The sequence below is a fragment of the Rosa chinensis genome, chromosome 5 (genome assembly GCF_002994745.2).
Source record: "Rosa chinensis cultivar Old Blush chromosome 5, RchiOBHm-V2, whole genome shotgun sequence".
In the NCBI taxonomy this organism is placed as follows: Eukaryota; Viridiplantae; Streptophyta; class Magnoliopsida; order Rosales; family Rosaceae; genus Rosa; species Rosa chinensis.
The window spans coordinates 55,705,618-55,715,779 of NC_037092.1; the positions used below are offsets into that span (position 1 = coordinate 55,705,618).

At 40.1% G+C, this 10,162-nt stretch overlaps 1 pseudogene; it reads right to left on the reverse strand.

Moving 5' to 3' along the window:
- Positions 1-405: 405 nt before the first annotated feature.
- LOC112163694 lies at positions 406-9,738 on the reverse strand (annotated as a pseudogene).
- Positions 9,739-10,162: the final 424 nt, after the last annotated feature.

Consider the following 10,162-nt stretch of genomic DNA (forward strand, 5'->3'; position numbering starts at 1 on the left):
CATGTTTAATAGGATTAATTTAGGTGCTTTCACTTAGATTAATTATTGGATTAAATTCAGTTTACTCTCCTGAACTTTAGGCCTAAAATCAAATTGGTCCCTCTTTCTTAAAAACGATTACGATGGTCCCTATACTCTGAAATGATATCACCCGAGTCCAAAATTTGGATTTGGCTCGAAACATGACGTTAGCTGCTGAGTTGGAGCCGACACGGGGGCCCATAATGAGGGCAAAATGGACATTTCAAATTTTTCTAATTTTTTCTCCTTTTTTTTTTAATTTTTTCTCTATATTCTCTCTCTCTCTCTCTCTCTCTCTCTCTCTCTCTCTCTCTCCCCGATCTGTCTCTCTCTCTCCCAGATGCTCTGATCAGCCGTCCAGATCGCTACCGCCTCCCCCTCCCTCTACGACCACCCCGTCCGACTCATCTCTGCCAACATGGCCAAGAACCTCGACCGCGCCCTCACCCTCGTCCGCAAGTGCAACCACAGCGGCGTCCTCCACCAAGTCTTCTCCATCATCACCACCGCCGACTTCCTCAAGCTGTCCAACCTCCTCGAGTCCTCAATTGGCGACATGAAGTGGCTCCTCTCCGTCTTCGAGTCCGATGGTACCAACCTCACATAAAAACCTGCTTCAGCCTCAGAAGGTTGCATATTCATCACATATCCCTAAATACACCAGCAATCAAACACCTTTGTCTTTGTGATAAAAAAATTTCAAACACCAAACACAACAATAACCACTAAGCTGACAAAACCATATGACTCTCACATCACCGGAAACAATCCCGCATTTGAAATAAACTGGATTGACCGAAATGACCTCCTAATTAGCAGCATTCCCGGCCTTGACCTTATCGAACTGAGCCTCCCTGAACCTCGCCATAAGCTCAACGCTCTTCATCAGATTCTCCATGGCACTATTGTCGAACATTCTAGAACCATGGCAGGGCATCCCTTTCGCCTTGACGATCAAATTCCACAGAGTCCGATCAGCATAAAAGACCTGAATCTCATTGCCGAGGCTGGCCTGACCCTCGGCCAAAACAAACCCGACCTTCAATTCCTTGAACTCGTCAGAGATGAAGAACTTGGCGGTGCCGTCGAGGCCGTCGATCTCCTCGTCGGGGATGTAGGACACGTGGACGGTGCAGATTGGGTTGAAGCCTGCGGCTTTGAGGTTGCGGATGGCCTCGAGGTACTGGATGGCGATGCACTTGTCGTCCTGGACGCTGCGGGCGAAGATGTGGCCTTTGGGGGTGCGGTGGGCCGAGAAGGGCGGGTGGGCCCACTTGGAGGGCTCAGCGGGCACAGAGTCGAGGTGGGAGTTGAAGAGGAGGGAAGGGAAGGTCGGGTTGGAGCCGGGCCAGGTGAGAGGACGGCGGATCGGAGCATCTGGGAGAGAGAGACAGATCGGGGGGAGAGAGAGAGAGAATATAGAGAAAAAAATTTAAAAAAAGAGGGAAAAAATTGAAATGTCCATTTTGCCCTCATTGTGGGCCCCCATGTCGGCTCCAACTCAGCAGCTGACGTCATGTTTCGAGCCAAATTCAAATTGTGGACTCGGGTGATGTCATTTGAGAGTATAGGGACCATCGTAATTGATTTTCAGAAAGAGGGACCAATCTGATTTTAGACCTAAAGTTCAGGGGAGTAAACTGAATTTAATCCTTAATTATTCAAGGAAAGTAAAAAATGAGAAATCGTTTGCTTTTTAACATTTCACATGGTCAACTTCTTTCTCATGACATAGAAAATCAACTATGGGAATTGTAATTGGATTTCATTCATATGGATGTGGTTTTGATCTTTGTTCCTTGCGTTCCACCCTTGTATATGTATTTTACGTTTTAATTTTGTTTCTTTTAATTTTCAAAACCTAAAATCCCCCCTTATTTGTGTTTACTTGTATATATTTCTATTCATTGTTTTATTTTTGTAAACAATATTTTATTCTTATGTTCATTATTTACTTGTTTTTGCAATTACAGGTGTACCCTCAATCCCCAGCTTGAACGATCCCTACTTATTCTATACTTTTGCATGGTTAAATTGCGCGCTTGTTTCTAGCGTGTCATGGGTTTCTGCAATTTTTAATTTTCCATAATTGTAGAGATGAGGGCTTGTCATCAGAGGCCTTGAACGGTGCGATCTGATGAGGCTCCGATCCGATCCATTCCGCTCCAATCCGCGTACGTCATCATGTTTCTCTTCGACTGGTTCTACGGCGTGCTCGCTTCCCTCGGTTTGTGGCAGAAGGACGCCAAGATCTTGTTCCTAGGGCTCGATATTGCTGGCAAGACCAACTTGCTTCACATGCTCAAAGATGAGGTCAGCCCCCCCATCCCCTTATTCATATTCCAGTTTTTCCTTTACTTCAATTTCAATACATAGATTAGATTCTTCATTTATGTTTGAGACAAATTGGAAGTTAAGGTAGATTTTCCAGATCGGTAATTTTATGCTAAAAACTAAATAGCTTCACAAACTGCTGGAGCTTGAAGCTGATGGGGTTTTGGATAGGTTGGATGATTTGGGAGACCAATTTGATATGAAAGCTTTGATCTTTCACATTTCTGGAGTCTTCGATTTTCTCAGTGTTTAAAAAATTTTGTGAAAGATGTGAAATTGATGGTCTAAATTTGTGGCAGAGAGGGTGTGTTAAAAATTTAGATGAGAACAAATAGACTTCAGGTTTAATTTGTTGGTTTGGATAGAGAAAGATACTAACTTTGAAACTAGGTTTTCTGTTTTGATTAGAGTTCTGATAAATTAGGGAAATCCATCATGGATCTGAGATTCTCAGATCTATCCATCTAGGACTATTCATTTTATGTTTGCTAGGATTATTCATTTTTGTTTGATCCATTACCCGTTTATGAAGGTGCATGATTTTTGAATTTTTCCTTACTTGAATTTTTCCTTGCTTCTTTGACTTAATATTTTTATAAAAAAATACAATTTAGAGAAATATTTCCAAGGGTCACTAGCCGTCAGAAATATTGTTCATTACCAAGGGTATGTTGTTGCCCTCTAAACTAAGAAATCATTTCTGACAAAGTCAACTGCCTCTCGGAAATAGGTCTGTCATTACCGACGTACAAAATGTTGTCGAAAATTATACTAGCGCCAAAAGGTCCCACCAATTTGTAACGCCCCAAGTTACACCTCACTAGTTTAAGCACGTCACAGTGCGGCAAATCTCTAAAATATAAACCAAACGCTCGATTTACATCCTAGAGAACCGCTAGGCATTTTGTTTAATAAACTTTTCGTAAGCGCACAGCGGAGCTGAAAAATAATTTTGAGGTGAAATTATTTAAATTTCTAAATCTCAATTTATTGGTCTAGAACTTGACCTGAATGATCACTCGAGGAAATAACTACTTCAGGAAATAAGAATATAGCAAAGTTCGACACAAGAATCACATCCAACAAGTTCTAGAAAACAAAGTTCAAGAAATAGAATTTGGGATAAAACCCGGAATCAGGCTGGGTTATGAAAAAAGGTTTATCGAACTTCCTTTTGCACACCCAGCCATGTCCGCTACTGCACAGTACCTGCATCCACACTGTTGTGGGGGTGAACTTTCGTCCTCACTGCTCATTGGGACTTTAGCCCAACTAGGTTTGAAAACCGACATGAAAAAAACCTTTTAGACTAGCCAGTATGAAAACATGCTTAGACCATATATTTTAGAGAATAACAAACTTTAATAAATGCTTTTTGACTCGAAAATTGATGCATGTTAATAAAATAAACACGCGCACTAAATATTACCTGATGGTTGGTCCCGTGGACCCACTACACGTCCTTACCTCACGTAATTTGTAAACCAGGTAAGCATAGCGAGAGTGTCTGCTACCTTGCTACACACACGGAATCGGGTCATCATTGCGATCGCCCACCGTCCGACCGGTGTAGCTAACCCTCCGGAGGTTTTGGGGATTGAACCCAAGGAAGTCAGTGGCTACCTTCGCTCTCAAGCCATCAACATTTCTCACACGGTTTGGTTAGTATGCTTCACATTTTAACTTAACCAAGCCACTCAACTTAACTTGCATCATTTAAAAAAAACAACTTAACATAATAAAATCACACATCGAGGAGAGTCCCGAATCCAATACCTGGATTTCGATGCTTGTCTTTACATGCTCCGAGAGTCACGAACCTTCCGTTCCTCAGGTAACTGGAGTCCTAAGTTCCGACATTTCAATCATTAATAATCTATTGAAAAAATATTCAAAATCTCGACGATTAAAAAATCGTCCAACTAACTTTTCCTAGTTTGACAAGGATTGACCAACTTTGACCAATTGTGACAAGTTCGATAATTACCCCAATTACCGAACATTTTACTTGAAATTAAGATGTGGACCAATTACGACTATGTCGAAGTAAATCAAACAACGACTTAATTCCCAACATATTAGGTGTACCCGAAATTTACTAAGGTCTCCCAATATTTTATTTTTCTTTGTTTACTTATTATCAATAAGTAAAATACACAAGCAAACCATTTCCAATTTCATCAACAAAACGATTCCAAAATTACTTAACAATTTTGTCTGTGGCATCCTGTGGGAGGGATCCCATAGCGCCGCGACCCCGGGCCAATGAGAAATCGACATGTTGAGAATGACATCCCGATAACCCATTAACCCGAAACCGTAAGGCCTTTTGGGTTTAGGTTATTGGTTTACATAACATTTTTCTTTGAGCAAATAATTATAGCAACCCAACAACATATTTTCAAAAACGGAATTTAAAATGGGCCAAGAACTTTGGGCTCACAATTAGAGCCCAACTTTGGAAAACAATTCACTAAGTAACTTCAAGTATGAGAGACGCGCCTCAGGGTTATGGGTCTTTCGAATTTTTAGATAAGTGAGTAGGAAATAAGTAAAAAGTAAATGAATATGTGACTTCAAAGTCTGACAAAAGACTAAAACCTTCATTTGATAAAGTCCAAGAGAAATACACCAAGCCGGACCATGTGCCTCCTCTGCACGTTCCCCGACCACATGCCCAAAACCTGCACACTGTTGTAGGGGTGAGCTTTCGTCCTTGCTTGCCCAAAAAGGGTCGACCCTACCATGCTAGGTTTGAAAGTAATAGTATTTAAAAATATTTACTACATAGTATTGTGCACGTGTATCAAAAACCTTTGAAAATGCAGCAACCACAAACATGTATTTTCTTTTATAAAGCATATACTGTTACTTTATATAGATGGTCAGAAGTAACTCAGTTGGGTTTTAAATTAGTTTGCAAAAGTATAGTTGGGTTTCAAATCACATGATGAACTAATGTCCCCAAATAATCAGGTTTATTGGGGAGCAATAGAGATTTTATTGCCCCCTAATAATCCACCTGTAAGCAGTCATTGCCAACTCAATCCTGTTCAAAATTTAATCCATTTCTCTAAAAGCAACATAAATAAAAATAAAAATGAAGGGCTAAATACTGATTACTACTCTGTGGTTTAGGTCCAAAATCAATTTAGTCCCTGGACTTTTAATTTCATCAAAAACACCCATGTACTTTCAATTTTGATCTAATAGGTCCAATTCGTTAATATTCTGTTATGGGTTCAACTTATAGTTGAATTATTTGTTGAAAAACTATTTATTTGATAGATTTCTAATAGTGGGACTGACTCCTAAATTCACTATGCAGTCCACCTCAACACCACATCATAAAACATAGGCCATTTGTGAGCCACGTCAACAAGTTAAATGACTCAATTGTTGGAAGACTAACAAATTGGACCTATTAGATCAAAATTGAAAGTGCAGGGGTGTTCTTGATGAAATTAAAAGTTCAGGGATTGAATTGATTTTGGACCCAAACCACAGGGTAGTAATCAGTAATTAGCCCAAAAATGAATATCGATCATCCTTAAAAGAAAAATGGTTCAGTGAGCCTGAATATAAACAATTATTACCCTAATAAACCTATTATCCCCCCTCCTCCCCCAATAGAAACTGTAAACCTAACAATCCTTTACAGAAACATGTACTACTACTGAACAAGAGGTTCTGTGCAGCTCAACTTGTTATGAGTGCCCATTTTGCCGCAACGAATTAGCTTCTTTTCAACCTCTCCATTAGACTTGAACCGCTTCACCCTAAACCTCCAGGGTGGCCTCTTCGCAAATGGAGGTAATATAAAGTCAGTAGCAGATTCAGAAGAAGACATACCAACATTGGTTATAGGCCGAATAGAAAAATTGTAGCTCTTCTTATACATATCAACACGAAAGTACTTATCAATATAATCATAGATATTTTCAAAGGCAGCTTGTATTGTAACAAGGCCATGAGGAAAAGGAAAGCAATTAATTTGCAATTTCACACATGAACATGAATGATTGAAAATGTTAACTTCATAAGAAAAGACAGATTGAACCTCATAAACACCAAGGCTAGAGTAATGGACACTGAAACGACAGGATTCGTGCATCTACTCCTTCAACCTTTCCTCCATTTTGGGAGTTAGTTATGTGGTCAAACGTTGTGCCTCATCTCTCCTCTCACCCATCGGCTCCATTTGTTTAATTCTAGTCTGATCTAACATACAATATACCAGCATCAAACGCTCAAGTGCAACTGAAAATTGCTCCATAAGCCCCCCTTGTCTTTCTCCAGCTTTCATGCTTCATCAATATTGATCTTGACCCAACCACCCAATTATAGGAGGATGCCAATTAATCTCCATGACTATTGGAGCACGACGCTGCCTACATTGCACCCCCAAAACCTTTCAAAATGCACAGATCATTAATGGTGTTATGCATGCTACCTTAGGCCAAACCACTTGCAGGCTAGAAATAAGGGTACCAATCTCAGCAATAGAGAAACTTTTGCCATCAAATCTGCTCTTATTTCTAGCATGCCAAACAAAACATGAAACTGCAGTAAAGCCAATCAACCATAATTCTTAAAGCTGAGAGCTACGTCCAATACCTGGACCCTTCTCAAAAGCCTCCAAAATGGATAATGGAACTGAATCTAGTTCAAATAAAGAAAATATGTTGTTCCATATTCCAGTAATAAATGAGCATTGAAGAAAAATATCGATAATAGATTCAGTATTAACACCGCAAAGATCATAAAATGAAGCCAATGAAACTCCCCTTCTTTAAAAAATAATTCTACCTCCCAACACCTTCCAAGTAAGTAGGGAAATTCAAGGCAAAATAAATTTGGACCATATACATTTACCCCATGGCAAAGAAGGAGATGGTTGATATAAAAATTGAAAAGCTTGTCTTGCCGTAAGCTCCCCATAATTAACTTATCTTCCATCTTAGGTTTGGAACTTGTCTAATCACATCACACAAAGTAGGAAAATGTAATTCCAAAAGCTCAGGAAAACTCCAAGAACCATTATCAACAAAGTCTGTAACAGAATTGCCAATATCACTAAACAACGCAGTATTATTCCCAAAGAAATCAATAACAGGCCTTCCAAGAAAATTGTCCATCCAAAATAAATTTTTGCACTTGAACCAATCAACCACTGAGAATTCTCTTGGATGGTAGACCAAAACTTATGCACACTATGCCATATCGATGAGGGAGCATATTACCACCGGGTAGAGAAACAACCCCATATAAAAGAGTAACCTTCAGATTTAGAAGAATATATTCAGCAACGCTTTAACAATAAGGACTGATTAAGCAGCACCAATTGCTTAAGCCCCAAGCCACCTTCATCAACTGGGGAGCAACAGGATTTCCATGATACCAAAGGATACCCATGCTTTTCAATTGATCCTATCCAAAGAAAATTACGGCACCAACCTTCAATACGACGAAGGAAAGACACCGACCATGCAGACAATTGAAAACTCAGAGCCGCCTTAGAGGTTGTGCAAAGTGTGCGACAGAACAGGGCCCCCAAATTTTGGGGCCCTATATATACTTCTTTGTACATCTATATTATTTATGAAAGGGCCCTCACTACTTGAAAGTTTTGTAGCTTAGTTGACAATTAGCTCTCTTTCCAACTTAGTAGTACAAGTTCGATTCTCATTGTAGTTCATTTGCTTTTTATTTCTTTTTTTGGGCCCCTTTTCCTCATTGCAGGTGATTTGCTTTTTATTTCTTCTTTTTTTGGGCCCCTTTTTCTGCCTCCATTTTGTTGTTCCGGTAGATATTACATTTATTCTTGATCCTTGTTTCATTTATTCTGTCTTTTGGATATTATTGTATTTATCTTCATTAATAATTCATAATTCAATTGTAATTTTGTCTGTAAATGAATTTTTGTTAACAAGCTTTAGTCCTCTTTCTCTCTAAATTTTTTTGTTTTTAAAGAAGTGGAATAATAACATAAGATAAGAGGGCCAAAAAAAAAAAAAGAAAACAATTATGTATTTATATTTGTTTGTATAAAACAAAAATTGTCAATAATATATTTATGTATAATCGCGTAAAGAGGGCCGTATTTTCTATCTCGCACAGGGCCTCCAAAATTTTTGAGACGGCTATGTTGAAAAGTATACACAAACATGCCAAAGATAAGTGATTTTATAAGTTAGAGTCGGCCCGCCATGAATAATACTGTTCCCATCCAACTAGAGAACTGCAACCCACTTTCGCTCTCTACTGGGTTGTGTTTGAGCCCCATGGCTATTTATTTGTTCATAATTAGATGGTCACGACATACCATTTCTGCAATGGAGTATGCATCCTCTTTTGGATCAACTTTTAGTTTACGATCCTTCGTTTAAATCCAACTGCAAGTGCACTTCAAGTTCTTAATCATAAACCAAGTACTTGACAAATAACTTTCTTGTTTCCTATCCATTCCAAAATCATTGAATAATTTCTCTAAGGATCTTCGAGTCCTTCTCCTCATCGTAGGTGATTTGCTTTTTATTTCTTCTTTTTTTGGGCCCCTTTTTCTGCCTCCATTTTGTTGTTCCGGTAGATATTACATTTATTCTTGATCCTTGTTTCATTTATTCTGTCTTTTGGATATTATTGTATTTATCTTCATTAATAATTCATAATTCAATTGTAATTTTGTCTGTAAATGAATTTTTGTTAACAAGCTTTAGTCTGTTAAAGGAAAAGCACATTATGTGCCTTCGTCAAAGAAACAGACGAAGAGGGAATCAAGCAATCACAAATCACAGCTCAATCAGCATTTAGTATCATCAATGTAATTGATATTTCTGTTGTAGTCCTATCCCTATATAAAGGGGTTATGAATGAAATGAGTAGACCAATTCCAATCTCCATTTACTTTTACACGTTATCAGCACGCTCAGAGAAAATAGCCAAGAAAGAAAAAAATCCAAACCCTAAAGAAGAAAAAGTTTTTCTTTTCTGCCGCTTTCAAAAAAAAAAAAAAAAAAAAAAAAAAAAATCTGCAGAGGCAGATCGAAAACCCCACCCTCCCGATTTCTCCTCCCCACCTCCTGCTCGCCCATCACTGCACCGATCCAAACCGGCCAGCAGCGCCGACTCGACCACCGGATCGGCTCCAAACTCATCCCAGTCGCTCCGGCATCCCCAGACCGGCCTCATCTCCGCCTCTCCAGCCGAGCACCACAAGCCACCACCGGCCTCCACCGAATTACTATGGGCACCCAGACGCCCCTGCGTCCACCCACCTGCAGTGCCCCCGCGCCAGCAGCACGATCGAACCTCCGATCCAGCCTCCGCGCTCACAGCCCAGCCTCCGACGCTTGTAGCAGCGCCTCCGACCCGGCCCTGCATCAGCCCAGCCGCGTCCGGCCTCTCATCCCCGCAGCCCAGCAGCGCCCGGCCTTACCTCCTTGCAGCCCAGCTAATCCCGGCCCCGTCCTCGCCCACCTGCAGATCCTCCTAAACCAGAAGGAAGGAAAGCCGGAGGAGGAAGAAGAAGAAAAAAAAAAAAAAAAAAAGAGGGCAACTCGGGCCGAAGTAAGGACCCGGCCCAGAAACGAAAAAACAGGCCCAGAACAGAACAAAAAAGAGGAACAGGCCCTGCAGGCCCAAAAAAAAATAGGCCCAAAGAAAAGAAGGCCCAGAGAAAAAAAACAAAAACAGAAAAAAAAAACTTGACCCAAAGTAAAGGGCCAGCCCAGAGAAACAGACCTGGCCCAGACTGAAAAAAAAAAAAAAAAAAACAAAACAGGCCTTGAGGCCCAGAAAAAAGAGA